Genomic DNA, 16,469 nt, shown 5'->3' with positions numbered 1-16,469 from the left:
CGCGGGGGGGCAAGTTACACCATACTTTTCGCTAGCTGAGCTGCGAAGCTGCCTGTCTGGCTAAATACTGGAGCTATGTCGAAAATTCATTTCTCCATCACTCACATGTATGAAATGACATATGAAAACAGACCCCAGGTTGAAAAAAACCGAAGTTCCCCTTTAAGAACTCTGTTAGCCTTTGTTAGGTTTTATTTGGTTCTTTGATTTAGCAACATCCACCAGCCCTGTTTTCCTTTGTTCAATCACGTTTTAGTTAATTCTATCATTGAGCAATAAATTGCTTTACCTAACCAATGACATCTGGTTGTTTTTGTTACACCCAGCTGACCCCAGCGGCTGGGTCGTAACAGTAGTCAGTTATCACATTCAAAAAAGATGAACATTCTAGTGTAGTGTCATGTACAAAAATTTTTGTGGTTTGAATATATGGACTGAAAATGTGTAATGTTAAATTATATTATAACAAATTTAAAACAGACTAGTTTTTACCGATAAGTATTCTTTTAAAAGGCACTGCAACTCTCCATGACTGTCTGTAAAGATAGCTAAAAGGATAAACAAAGTAAATAGGAAAGGAAGTCTGCTTTAGATACAGTGTGTTCAACAGTAAGAATAATTAATTATGAATGGTCCACAGTGTACATCTTCTTCAGCATAGGAAAGAGGGTTTGCACCGAGTTGTAGTTCAGAGGAAATGCTGGCACTAATTTAGTGTAGTAATTGAGAAATCAAGTCGTACACTGACAGCTTGAGAGTCTTAAATTGACTGATGGCACTTGAGTAGAATACTTGATATCATATTATGGAGGAGACTACTGAGAGGAATACCACAGCCACATGCAGTTTATACAGTTTACTTATTTCTAATGTCTGGTTGTAATTTCAGAGCAGCTTCTGTCAGCATCTATTTATTTTGAAACATATACTACTGTCCAAAAGTTTGGGGTCACCCAGAAAATTTTATATTTTCCATGAAAACTCAATTTTATTCATGTGCTAAGATAATTGCACAACGGTTTTCTAATCATCAATGAGTCTTTCAACACCATTAGCTAACACAATGTAGCATTAGAACACAGGAGTGATGATTAGTGGAAATGTTCCTCTGTATCCCTATGTAGGTATTCCATGAAAAATCAGCCATTTCCAGCTGGAATAGTAATTTCACGCATTAACAATATCGAAACTGTATTTTTGATTCATTTAATTTTATCTTCATTGGGGGAAAAAAGTTTATCTTTCAAAAATAAGGACATTTCTAAGTGACCCCAAATTTTTCAACGGCAGTGTATATCTGACCAGATTACAATATTTTCTTTCTCAGCTCATTTGAAATAGCTGCAAGTTGAGTCTCTGGTCAATAGAGATAAGTCTACGATAAGGCTTAATTTATCCAAGATAAGTACACATCAGGGCCTAAACCATGAGACAAACCCAAGTCAAGTTTCAAATCATCAATCACAAGTCCAAGTATTCTGATACAATTAAAAGTAACTCTCAAGCCTTCAAGTACAGGTCTAAAGAAAGTCTTAAATCCTTTAGGATGAGTCTGAGCCAAGTCAAAAGTCATTCAAAACGAGTCCAAATCAAGTGATCCAATCTAAGTCCAAGTCAAGTTTCAAGTTATCCAATTCATGTGACAGGTCTTTCAAGATGAATTATTCAGAATGCACAAACCCTGCCTTATCTTTTTATTGACTATTTTTTAAATCAATTATTGGACTATGCGTCTAAGTCAGTATTAAGATTAAATATCAAGTTGCTGACTTTCACATACTGTCCCATTTTGCGAAATGTTAGAATGTACATTTAAACAACAATGAAACATACAGCATTTGAAATCCAAATGAGACCAAGACCTAAGCAAGCTAAACAGACGACGATAAGGTAAAACGGATAAAACATGCAACATGCGTCATGGGAAATTTGCAGTTTAAGTAATTTATGCCAAAGAGATGCATTTTACGAAGACAGCAGGCGGAGGTACCGACCTCTGCAGATATACTGTACTTCTGTTCAGCAGGCTGCTTTCACTTCCGTCAATGACACCTGTTTGAAAGTACAATATTTTGGACATGAACAATGACGGATGGGTCTGTCCCCTCAAAGGCTATCCTGTCACCCTGGGAAAGGTAAGCTCTTTATCTTCTAATGACTCCATTTCTGAATCTTCCGTCTTGCAGCGAGGAGGTGGGAAGACACTCAGTGGTAAATGATTAGTTGGATGACTGTTGACATCTTCATAAAACAAAGGGTGTGGTTGGATTCATGCGGCAGCCGTGAGGACGTGGAGTTTGAAGATGACAGGATCAAAGTTAACCTTTAATATTATTGCACTGGGGGAAGCGTTTGGTCCAGGGATGGAAAGAGTTGTAATTTACTATCGCTTTATTTCACACTTTTTGCCGCGTAAAGAAAAAAAAGAAGAAGTGAGGGCCTTTATAAAATCTGAAATTTGTGAGAAAAGAGACACTTACAAAGAATGTGGCGAACCAAGGTTCTTTTATGAACTGCAGCCGGACGTCTATTCTCAGACACAGGGGAAAGAAGGGTGCTTTTCAGGAAAACAGCTTCATGCAGGAGCAATCTTCATAGAGTGCTTAGGAGAGGCATCATAAATTTCTGCTAGAGGAGATGAAAAGTGAGGGAGGCATCACTGTAAAAGAGTGTCTCAACTCTAAATATCCATTATAACGGGAATGTGTGGAAGGCATGAATCTTTTCAACATGATAAATGCTCCCTTGTCCACTGAACACAATTTAGAATTCATTTAGTCTTTTACAATAATCCTGTGGGGGCTGAGATAATTGCATAGCAGAAATCAATTCAGTACATGTAAAATCTATAAATAAGCATAGCTATGAGACAGGAATAACAGCTCTTGATATTACATCTCTGGATCCTAATAAGAAAATAAATTATGGTCGAATAAAACACAGGGAGGTAGCCAACTGTGTGCGCTACTTGATACCTTTATCATAACCACTGACAGGGAAGTTGTTTGAGCACAGAGTAAAATTCTAAATGTAGCTTTTGTAAGATGGAGCAAGCTGACTGACATGTGGAGCTTAAAGTTGGTTTTCATTGATTTCCACTCACCACAATTCAGCACTTTAAAAGGACATTAGCATCTCAGTCCATTTCATACTGTTCTGCAAGTTGAATGTGGTTTTCTGAGCTGCGTTTGAGCACTGACAGTGACTTCCATCCTGCTAATTCCCCGAGAGGGCCACAAAATGACAGGATATTTGTTTTCTTTAAATATTGAATGCTCTGTATTTCAGCTTCTGTGACACATCCACAGAACAGGCTGCCACTTTAATCGACTCGTAACTTTCGAGTTAGAGTCCCTTTGCAAGTTGAAAGTGGCCTATCAGGAATGATGTGTTAAAGTCTGTGTGTGAAATATTCTAGATTGAGGCAGTTGAGGTTCATCAGTCCAAATGAGGTATCACAGAAGACTGAATTTGAAGTCGCCAGTGTCTTATCAATTATAAACTGTTCACCAATTTACTTCACAAAGGTTTCGATAAACAACATTAAAGATTTAAGTTGACATGAAGTGAAGCAGTGTCTAGGAGAGCCCCACTCAGCAACACCATAGAACTCAATGTAGGTTTTGTGTTTTAAGGGGTACATTCACCAAATTCACAAAGAAAGCCTTTTTACAGATTTTGAGATATGGACCAATTGAGATTTCTTCCAGCATCCTATTACGAGGACTACCCCTGAAACAGAATTCTCTCAGTTGAATTAAAATTGACAATTCACCACTATTTGAATATCTGGCAGATACTGCCATACTGTTGATTGAACTGAGCTTTTATTTATTTTTTATGGCAACAAATACACTACAGACTGAGACTAACCCTACCTACGCATTCTATGGCTGCAATCTAACAGCAACTATACTAACACTTTACATTAGCTGTGGTTATCTGCAGGTAACGGTCTTTTACATAATACAGTATGTCACTTTTCACAACACAAAACCTGTGTTACATGCACTATCATTTAAAAGTTTGGGGACACTTAAAAATGTCCTTATTGTTTTAAAAGAAATACAGTCTAGACAATGGTAATGTGGTAAATGACTATTCCAGCTGGAAACGGCTGATTTTTAATGGAATATCTCCATAGGGGTACAGAGGAACATTTCCAGCAACCATCACTCCTGTGTTCTAATGCTACATTGTGTTAGCTAATGGTGTTGAAAGGCTCATTGATGATTAGAAAACTCGGTAGCACTTTATAAATAACTATACACTATTAAGCATTAGTTAAGCATTGGTTAAGCATAATTTCAGCATTAGTTAATCCTTAAATCCTCATGAACTCATCATGAATTCACTATTAGTAATGCATTACAAAGCATTAGTAAAGACAGTTTTAAATGTTCAACCAACACATTATTAAGCATTAGTTAAACATTAGTAAAGTGCTTAATTCATTGTTAACTCATCATTTGTAACTAATTAGTTATATGTGCATAATTAATCATGAATTCATGATCTGTATGGCATTTATTATGCATTACTAAGCACTTAATAAATCCGGTTAAAAATGTTTTGTTGCTCATTGATAACCTCAGATGTTAATACTTTATAAAGGGTTAGCAACTGTGTTAGTATATGATTTACAAACACATATTCATCCTCAATGAACAACTTATTAATGCGGTTACTACTCATTAGTTAAGTATATTCTGTAAGCCCATCTAAAGTGAGGACTATCTATGCTTTATAAAGCATTTATAAATGACACAGAAGTAAAGATATACAAAGTGTCAGTTTTATTGGTCCCAAACAATACAAGCTCTTTTAAATACACACTTTAAACAAATATAATCTATAAAATTTCAAGTAAACTTGACAAACATCTTCAATAACAACAGTCTGTGATCGTATAAAATAGAAAAATAAAATACAAGCTCTTTTAAATACACACTTTGCAATCCTTAACATTTCAAGTAAACTGGTGAACTATCTCTTCAGGGCACACACACACCAGAGGTAAGTGGCTAACTGATTCTGGGATTCTGCCAGTGCATTTCAGTGGTGTGCCCTTGAAGTGCACAAAGTGCTTTACAGTAAAACAAGTATACCGTTTTCAAATATTGCAAGATAACACTAGATAATTTCTGCAACCTGTTTGCCTCTATGATCAGCTGCCATCTCCCCAGCGTGATATGGCTCTCTCTCCGACTTCCGATTTTGGAGCATGCGCACTAGCATTTTTGACGGTAAGAGCATGCGCAGTAGCGTCTTACACGTCCCAGAGTCCTACAAGTCCCAGCCTCCTCCGCGGTTCTGGAAAGCGAGACCGCGCGGGTTTTTTTAATTTTTCTGAAATGCGGAAGTCGGAGAGAGAGCCATATCACGCTGGGGAGATGGCAGCTGATCATAGAGGCAAACAGGTTGCAGAAATTATCTAGTGTTATCTTGCAGTATTTGAAAACGGTATATTTGTTTTACTGTAAAGCACTTTGTGCACTTCAAGGGCACACCACTGAAATGCACTGGCAGAATCCCAGAATCAGTTAGCCACTTACCTCTGGTGTGTGTGTGCTCTGAAGAGATAGTTCACCAGTTTACTTGAAATGTTAAGGATTGCAAAGTGTGTATTTAAAAGAGCTTGTATTTTATTTTTCTATTTTATACGATCACAGACTGTTGTTATTGAAGATGTTTGTCAAGTTTACTTGAAATTTTATAGATTGTATTTGTTTAAAGTGTGTATTTAAAAGAGCTTGTATTGTTTGGGACCAATAAAACTGACACTTTGTATATCTTTGCTTCTGTATCATTTATAAATGCTTTATAAAGCATAGATAGTCCTCACTTTAGATGGGCTCACGGAATATACTTAACTAATGAGTAGTAACCGCATTAATAAGTTATTCATTGAGGATGAATATGTGTTTGTAAATCATATACTAACACAGTTGCTAACCCTTTATAAAGTATTAACATCTGAGGTTATCAATGAGCAACAAAACATTTTTAACCGGATTTATTAAGTGCTTAGTAATGCATAATAAATGTCATACAGATCATGAATTCATGATTAATTAAGCACGTATAACTAATTAGTTACAAATGATGAGTTAACAATGAATTAAGCACTTTACTAATCTTTAACTAATGCTTAATAATGTGTTGGTTGAACATTTAAAACTGTCTTTACTAATGCTTTGTAATGCATTACTAATGGTGAATTCATGATGAGTTCATGAGGATTTAAGGATTAACTAATGCTGAAATTATGCTTAACCAATGCTTAACTAATGCTTAATAGTGTATAGTTATTATAAAGTGTTACCGAAAACTCTTGTGCAATTATGTTAGCACATGAATAAAAGTGAGTTTTCATGGAAAACTTGAAATTCCCTGGGTGATCCCGAACTTTTTCATGGTAATGTGCATGGATTACCCCTAAAACCATGTTCCTTAAAGGAACATGGTTTTAGGGGTAATCCATGCACATTACCATGTTACTAATGCTGTTGCTGCAGTTGGTAGCAGGAGCATCCCTCATTGTCAGCTTCTCTGACAAGCTAACCTCAAGCACAGTAGATGTCACCAGGTAGATAAATGAATGTTCAACTTTAAAAATCTGAGTTGAAACAGGGATTTTTCACTGATACTCAGGGAATAGTCCTGCTTCACACAGTGGAGGTTTATGGCTTTCACAACACTGAAAAATTACCTTCAAGAGCCATAAGTAATTTTATAATGGGAATACAGGTGGAGATTTAAAAATTAACCTACAACTTAACACTTAGAGCATGATGGACACAATCTGCATCAAAATTCACATCCTGTCTTCCTGGTTGAATTGCTCTCTATGTATTTATTACGGCAAGTTGTAGCTCACATCAAATGTAACCACATAAGTTACATTTGGCTTTCTCAACAAATCTAGTTGGGTGACTGTTTGACAACGTGTCATGGACAAAAAACAAATTGGAATTTTCCTCAACCTGCATACAGCTTGTTAGAGTTGAATTTGTAAATACATTTATCATAATCGAGCCTTAGAGCATTAACTGTGTGTGCATAGTATTTTACATGACTATTTTATCAGAATACCACTCACTCACTTCCATCTGCACACATCTCTCCCTCTCTCTCTCTCCCTAGTCTCCACATCCCAGTATATTTCCACTCTTTCAGCTTAGCACACCCCCTTGTGTAACTCGAGCTATTTCTTATCTTATGCTATGTTTTCATTCCTGCTTGTGTATAAAATAAACTTTGTATGGGAGCAGTCTTTGTAGCTCGCACTAATGTGTCTTGTTACACTGTGCTGTGTTACCCTTGCAAGTAAAATGGAGCTGGACTCATAAAAACTAACACCGCTGCATCTTATCTGCACTAGAAGGATGTGTTAGTGTCCTCCCGTTGTCTCATGCCAGAGAACTCAACAACAAGCAGCTATGGGACAAAAACAAAGCGTATTAGAAGGCGATGAGAAGTTTATGGAAGGATATGTGGAAGAATCAGGGGAAAAAAATAAGTCAAAAAAGATGGAGAAAGAAATAATTTGAGAGAGACATCTTAAAACTCCAAACTAAACTAAAATTGAAATCCTTCAGATAAAGAGTGAAGAAAAAAAAGAAGCGCAGAAATACACCTGGGACCCTAAGGAGCTGTTCGAGGGAGACCGAAGTCTGTGCACAGCCCCCTGGAACTAGGTTTGGGGATAAAAGCCCTCCGTGGTTGAATTCCACGTCGGCCGGTTAAAACCCTGTCCGGGTTCCGCGGGGTTCCAGGTTGACGGCATCCAAACAAAGCGCTTTAGGAAAGTGAAGTCCTGAGCTATGAGAAGCCAAAACTTACAGTAGGAAAGTGAAGTCCTGAGCTAAGAGAAGCCAAAACTTACAAAATGTGTGCATGTGTTAAACTGTGAGTGTGAAAGGACTGGTCAGTGATTGAAGCAGCAGACAGCCTGAAACCTATCGGTGTGAACATACGGCTGTTGTCAGTTGAAGTAAATCACTGAGTGTGAACAGTCATTAAGATTTAGGAGGATTTTGTGAAAACTCTAAAACGACCTTTAGTCCTGATATAGGACCCCTAGTGGAAAACCAGATTAGCTAATAGAGCTGGCCGAGAAGCTTGTTTTCCAAGGGCTGAATTTTGGCTTATGACGCATTGTTTTTCACAAATTCTCAATAAAATAATTTTGAAAAACACCACAAATTCTAAATAAAAATAATTTTGAACAAAACAAAACAAAAATGGGAAATAATCAGGAAAAAATTTCACTATAAGGCGATGCAAAATAAGCAGAACAGAACAGAAGCATCCAGATTTGATACAATTCTTGTTAGATTGGGAAAAGAAACATGAATTTAATAGCAAATTAATAGTAGGAGGCTGCACAGAGCTATTTACAAAATTAACTGCAAAACAACAAACTGATAAAAGAAATCAAAAGAAACTGAAAAACAGCTTCATTATGCAGAAATATGGCTGAAAGAAGCACAAAAAAAAAAGAAGGAAATACAGCAACAAATAAAAAGCTGAGGCCTGTGCAGCCAGAGCAGAAGGTGATAAGATAGTGTACAAAAACACAAAGACAACAACAACGATGGCCTGGTGCATCAGAGGCCGAAGGCGCCGCGGCAGCTGAAGCACCAGATAAATGACCTCTCCCCCCCCACCCACCCTCCCAACCCATAACAAGGGTGACAGATCACGCACCCAGGGACTGAATTTACACACTTATACTGTTAATATAAACAAAAAGGAACAGAAAGAGAAGATAGGACAGCTAGTGTCTTCCATCAAAATGATCACAATCGAAACTGTGGGGTGTGAGAAAATAGACAAAGGATTTATCATTTCTTCAGTGTCTCATGAAGAAATGCTCTTCTGTGTTGCAGAGATGAAACATTGTCTCCGTTCAGTAGGGGGTTAACCACCGACATCAATTGTAAACTGTGTTACCATTCATTTAGCACAACATTGTCTCCATGCAGTAAAAATTAGACCAGCTTCTACATTGAATACTAGCTGCAATAACTTGATAATGTAACTCTTATTATGTATTGGTAGCTTCAGATTTAAAATCTAGATGTGAGTTTGTCTTTTGACACAGTTGCACTTACTATAAAAGTATGGTTTTAGACACTAAAAATGATGTTATTGTGTTTATAAATTTTTTTTTTACAAAAAGCAGAAAAGAAGCATGAATTGAATTCAGAATATCTGCACCACATGTGCTTCTCTTGTTTCTTACCTGTAATTTGACATAATTTTGGCATATGCAAGCATGATCACAGAAATTACTTTGTGGTAGAAACCTACAATGAACTCAGTGAAATAAGAATCTAATTTTCAGTTGTTCATATGTTTAGAGATTTGGGATTGTTCATTGACGAGCTTTTATGAGGTGTGTGAGGTAATTGTTCCTGTATGGCCAAGACCGTGTTCTTGCTGTTAGTTCGTACCACAATGAGAACTCGGGGCTTAAAATGGTTTCTTTTCAGCTGCTTTTGCTTCAAGGTTCTTTTTATCTCTGGAATGCAGCTCAGCCTGGTACATTTCAAACACTTCACTCTGTATGCAGTATTAAGACCACAGGAACAATTTTCACACGGTTCAACAGATCAAGCTAAAATAAAATTTCATGTTGATAAAGCATAGATGTAATAAAGTATAAATGTATTACTATAAAAAGATATTAATATATGGATGTGGTTGCATATTTCTTAACGGACGGAAAAAACAAACAAACTCTATCCCATGAGAGTGCAGACCTGAAAACCAGAGTAATAGAGCTAAACACCCAAATTACGACAACTTTTGCGGTTCATGAAACAGCCTCTTGGGTGGTGTGTAAAAAAAAAAAAAAAAACACCCTCCACACATTCGGATGGAAAAGAAACCTGATCATTAATTTGTTTGTCTATAGAGGATTACCCAGAATTTAAAAAACAAAAAACCTGCCCGGTGATCTCTGGTCCAACAGCCCTACAGATGTAGGACTGATAAAACATTTTCCACCTGTTGAAGTGCAAGCAGCCACTCCATATCAACCACAGATTCCTCAATATCCTCTGAAACAATCAGCGATAGAAGGTATAAGACCTGTTATTGCAGATATGGAAAGATCAGGGATTATTGTGAAAACGAAAGAACGCATTTGTAATACACCCATTTTCCCTGTTTAAAAAGTACAGGAAAATGGAAGATGGTTCAAGATTTAAGAGCAGTAAATGATGCTGTACAGAAAACTACACCTGATGTTCCAAACCCACATCCATTATTAAATGAAGTGCCCCCAGATAAAAAGTGGTTTTCAGTTATAGATTTAAGTAATACTTTCTTCTCTACACTACTACACCCTACCTCACAAGACTGGTTCGGTTTACCTTTAAAGGTGCACAGTACACCTATATACGGTTACCCCAAGGCTTTACAGAAAGCCCCCATGAAAACACTCAGGATCTCAGGTGCTCAATGGCAAAATTTCAAATTCCAAAACACAGCCAAATTTTGTTGTATGTTGATGACATTCTTGTGACTGCAGACACGCAGGAACACTGTAAACAGACAACGATGGCAGTGTTACGACACTTACATGGAACAGGTCATAAGGTTTCGCTAAACTAACTTCAGTTATGGGCTCCACGAGTAGTATATCTAGGCCATATACTTTCAAAAACATGGGAAAGCTCTACTTCCTGACAGAAAAACTGCAATCCAAAATGCTCCAAAGCCGCGAACAAAACAATAAATGATGTCCTTTTCCGACTTTTGTAATTTTTGCAGATCTTGGGTTCCAGATTATGCAGTGTTATCTCAGCCACTGCAAGATTTAATATATGGCAAGGACATGTCATTAACAGATGAAGTTACATGGACTGAACATGCTGAGAAGGCTTTTAAAAATCTAAAATTAGCCCTGAAAACTGATATTGTTTTGGCTCTACCTGACTATAACAAACCGTTTGACCTGTTTGTGTGACATCAGCGAATGAAGAAACTAAACCATGACCTGATATTTTTGTTCTACCACAACCTGGTTTTATTGATATTTTTTGTGGACAGTTCCGCTTCGAACGACGTTCGAGACAATCATTGTGAGGGCTGTGCAATAACAGCAACTACAGTCTTAAAAGCTAACTAAACCTGCCGGCGTGTATTGAAAGTATTTTCTTAGTTTTATTTGAAGACCCATTTTGAAACTCCAAAACACTGTTCTATATGGAATAGGCACAAATAAAATCCATTTCTTGAAATAGCGTTTCTCTCACAACACAAAAATCATAATGCAGGACAGCATTATTGTTACTGAGAGTGAATATATATATATATATATATATATATATATATATATCTGCTTTGTCAAAATCATATTTTAGAGAGAGTAATTCACATTCATAGAACACAGTGTGCAAAACAATTCAGTTCTAGCCTTTTACACATGTATAATCAAACACCGAAAACTGAACCAATAAAAAACAAGTAAGAAAGGGAAACGCTTCTGCACCAGAGAGGCTCTGATCTGTTCAAGCAATCAACAGTGAAACATACAATTGGCACATAGACGCATATCTGAACAACTCTGAACAAACTTCTTGGCTCAAGCGCGGAGCAGTTCTCACAAACAACCTCTATCACACTGAAAACAAACCCATCCTCTAGTGAGTCATGGTCTTACCCATGTCTCAAAAGGAGGGATGGTACACATGATGCAGAGACAGTTCTTCGCTGAAAATTTTTCTGACTTTGCCAAGGAATACTGTACACAATCCATATGGACTTTATTGAACTAACAGCATCAAAAGGACTAATATATTGTTTAGTGGTTGTAGATACGTTTTCAAAATGGGTTGAAATATACCCAACCAAAGATAATACAGCCATAACTGTAGCAAAAGCACTCTGTAACCATTACTTTCCAACTTATGGTATTCCCGCCATGATTAGATCAGATAATGGTACACATTTGTAAATGCAATTATGACGCATTGCTCACACTAAGGAACCACTGTGCATATCATCCACAAAGTGCTGGCCTTGTACGAACGGAACGAACGGCACAATAAAAAACAGGCTAGCCAAAACTATGGAAGAAACCAAGAGGCCTTGGCCAGATTGTTTATCCTTGGTTAAACTGTGGATGAGAATTACGCCTACGGGAGACAAAGCAATAACACCATTTGAGATAGTGCATGGGAGACCTTTCCCACTTCCATAAAACAACAATCCACTGAATCTTAGTGAGCAGATTAGATGGCACATACACACGTGGACAAAATTGTTGGTACCCCTCAGTTAAAGAAGGAAAAACCCACAATTCTCACTGAAATCACTTGAAACTCACAAAAGTAACAATAAATAAAAATTTATTGAAAATTAAATAATCAAAATCAGCCATCACTTTTGAATTGTTGATTAACATAATTATTTAAAAAAACAAACTAATGAAATAGGGTTGGACAAAAATGATGGTACCCATAACTTAATATTTTGTTGCACAACCTTTTGAGGCAATCACTGCAATTAAACGATTTCTGTATTTGTCAATGAGCGTTCTGCAGCTGTCAACAGGTATTTTGGCCCACTCCTCATGAGCAAACAGCTCCAGTTGTCTCAGGTATGGTATGGTATGGTATGGTATGCATTTATTTATACAGGGACAGCGTACAATTTTACATTGACCAAAAGGAAAGATGCAATGTACCTGGTTATAGCAAAAATGCTAATTTCCACCAGTAGTCCCTGGGCAGGTTGATGTTACAATCATTGAAAAACTGATACAAATGTAAATGGACACATATGACCATAAGTCCACACCATCAGCAATCAAAACAAAAAAAAAGAAAGAAAAAAAAAGAAATGAAATTCATATTTATTTATATCCTTTAAAAGTAATAAAATAACAGAAAACAATCGAACAATATCTTTCACTGAAAATTAAAAATGTGAGCATGTTTGCTTTTCTAAAAGCCATGTTTTTGTTAACCGCGCAAACAATTTAAATGTTGTTGTAGCAATAATCTCAGATGATAGCGTGTTCCACTGCCTCATTGAGATTACAGAAAAAGCTGATCGCGCAAACGCAGTTTTACATTTTGGGAGACTGCACTCTCCTCTAGATGTCGAACGAGTGGATCGAGTCATTCTATCTGTACATAAAGTAATAAACTGCCTAAGAGGGGGGGCAGCAATGTTATGTATTATTTTAAATAGAAAGCAAACATTATTGTAAAAGATGAAATTTTCAAAGTTTAACATGTCATATTTTTTAAGAATAGCACAATAATGATGTTTCCTAAACTTTTTATCATGGATCTTAAGTGGATCTTAAGTGCCTGTTTGTATACAGGTTTGATGGGTGTCTTCTCCAAATTGCATGTTTCAGCTCCTTCCACATATGTTCAATGGGATTCAGATCTGGGCTCATAGAAGGCCACTTTAGAATAGTCCAACGCTTTTCTCTCAGCCATTCTTGGGTGTTTTTGGCTGTGTGTTTTGGATCGTTGTCCTGTTGGAAGACCCATGACCTGCGACTGAGACCAAGCTTTCTGACACTAGGCAGCACATTTCTCTCCAGAATGCCTTGATAGTCTTCAGATTTCATGGTACCTTGCACACTTTCAAGACACCCTGTGCCAGATGCAGCAAAGCAGCCCCAAAACATTACTGAGCCTCCTCCATGTTTCACCGTAGGGACAGTGTTCTTTTCTTCGTATGCTTGGTTTTTGAGTCTATGAACATAGAGTTGATGTGCCTTACCAAAAAGCTCCAGTTTGGTCTCATCTGTCCAAAGGACATTCTCCCAGAAGCTTTGTGGCTTGTCAACATGCATTTTTGCAAATTCCAGTCTGACTTTTTTATGAGTTTTTTTTCAGCAGTGGTGTCCTCCTTGGTCGTCTCCCATGAAGTCCACTTTGGCTCAAACAACGACGAATGGTGCGATCTGACACTGATGTACCTTGGCCTCGGAGTTCACCTTTAATTTCTTTGGAGGTTGCTCTGGGCTCTTTGGATACAATTCCAACGATCCGTCTCTTCAATTTGTCATCAATTTTCCTCTTGCGGCCACGTCCAGGGAGGTTGGCTACTGTCCCGTGGGTCTTGAACTTCTGAATAATATGAGCCACTGTTGTCACAGGAACTTCAAGCTGTTTAGAGATGGTCTTATAGCCTTTACCTTTAAGATGTTTGTCTATAATTTTTTTTCGGATGTCCTGGGACAATTCTCTCCTTCGCTTTCTGTTGTCCATGTTCAGTGTGGTACACACCTTTTCACCAAACAGCAGGGTGACTACTTGTCTCCCTTTAAATAGGCAGACTGACTGATTATGAGTTTGGAAACACCTGTGACGTCAATTAAATGACACACCTGAGTTAATCATGTCACTCTGGTCAAATAGTTTTCAATCTTTTATAGAGGTACCATCATTTTTGTCCAGGCCTGTTTCATTAGTTTGTTTTTTAAAATAATTATGTTAATCAACAATTCAAAAGTAATGGCTGTTTTTGATTATTTAATTTTCAATAAATTTTTATTTATTGTTACTTTTGTGAGTTTCAAGTGATTTCAGTGAGAATTGTGGGTTTTTCCTTCTTTAACTGAGGGGTACCAACAATTTTGTCCACGTGTGTACACTGAAAATGAGAGAAGTTCAGAGTTCAAATAATCTGCCAGAGTGTTCTTCTCCTTTGTCCAGACAGAAGCTCCAGCCTGGAGACTGGGTCCTGATCAGAGTCCTGAGGGGGAAGAATTGGAGGTCGCCTCGGTGGGAAGGGCCGTATGAAATACTGCTGACGACACCCACGGCAGTAAAAATTGCTGAACGGCCTTCATTGATCCACCAATCGCACTGTAAGCTGATACGACTGGAAGCAGAGCCAGATCAACCGACGGGGTAGCGGTGGAAGTCCGATACAAAGGGGTCAGTAGCACAATAGGGTGCTGACGTCTCAATCCGGTGAAGAACCCAACTGATCCGCGCCCAACTTTAAAATGGCTCTCTGGCGACTCCTGCTAGTCGCAGGGGTGACTTTGTCACTTCTGTGGCTTTCCTTCTTCTTCCTTCCCCCTACAGGAACTCACAAGACTAAAAGAACCCATGAACACTCCATGGCAGCGACTTGGGAACAGAACCTCTGGTATAAAGCTATGAATTTTACAGCACGACAGAATAAAGTTACTAACGCACTAACTGACATAACTGTTCAGCTGGAAAACGATCCTGAACTTGAGGTTATCAAGCAAATGACACTCCAGAACAGAATAGCTTTAGACCTTCTTTTAGCAGCACAAGGAGCAGTTTGTGAAGTTGTTAATGACTATTGTTATACATACATCCCTGATCACAAAGGCAATTACACCCTAATCAGACAGAAATTGGATGAGATTAAAATAGACATTTTAAGCAACCAAGACAAAGGTATTCTTTCAGGCTGGGATTTTACCTCTTGGTTTACATCTGGTGGTATTTTTCAGACTATTAAAAGATTTGTAATTATAAGTGTATGTATTTTGTTACTATTTTGCATTTTTGCTACCTGCATTTTACCATGTTTGAGATCCATGATTTCTAAAATGATAACCACTTCTGTTGTTGCGTATGCTGCACTTGAAATGGAAGAACCACAATATGACTCTAATGATGAGAATGATGATGTTGAAGTGTAGTTTAATGACGTGACAGCAGAAAATGTTTTACAAGATGTTGTTAACTGATCTTCACATTTTTTGATCATGATAAACAGGAGGGAATGTTAGAGTTGAATTTGTAAATACATTAATCATAATCAAGCCTTAGAGCATTAACTGTGTGTGCATAGTATTTTACATGACTATTTTATCAGAATACCACTCACTCACTTCCATCTGCACACATCTCTCCCTCTCTCTCTCGTCTCCACATCCCAGTATATTTCCACTCTTTCAGCTTAGCACACCCCCTTGTGTAACTCGAGCTATTTCTTATCTTATGCTATGTTTTCATTCCTGCTTGTGTATAAAATACAGTCTCCGTAAAATTACAGTCTCCGTGTTTTTCTGATATGGTGAATATCTTCTTATGTTATGTGGGAGCTCTCAGCGGAGCTTCTCTCTGACACAGCTACTAGATGGGTCCATACAGATAACATTATTTAATTGTTCATAATGTGTCATTACAGAAATATGCCAGTATTTATGCAATGCAGTCATTGTATTGATATGAACATATCTATGCAATGTGCACAAGCACACAGAGGGGATGAAAGACTCGAAGAGGCCCAATGCAAAGGGGCCAGTGGGGGCCCTTTGTCTGTAATATTTCAGATGTAGATTGTCTAGATAGATAGATAGATAGATAGAATGGCATATACACTGCCATTCAAAAGTGTATGTCTACTCCTTACAATGGCTAAGATACAATCCTAAAAAATAATGGTACATTGGAAGAAAGGCTCTTTTCTTTTTACTTCATAAACATGTAATTTTCGCT

This window comes from Acanthochromis polyacanthus, chromosome 1, assembly GCF_021347895.1.
Source record: "Acanthochromis polyacanthus isolate Apoly-LR-REF ecotype Palm Island chromosome 1, KAUST_Apoly_ChrSc, whole genome shotgun sequence".
Taxonomy (NCBI): domain Eukaryota; kingdom Metazoa; phylum Chordata; class Actinopteri; family Pomacentridae; genus Acanthochromis; species Acanthochromis polyacanthus.
Note: the sequence above shows the minus strand (reverse complement) of the source record.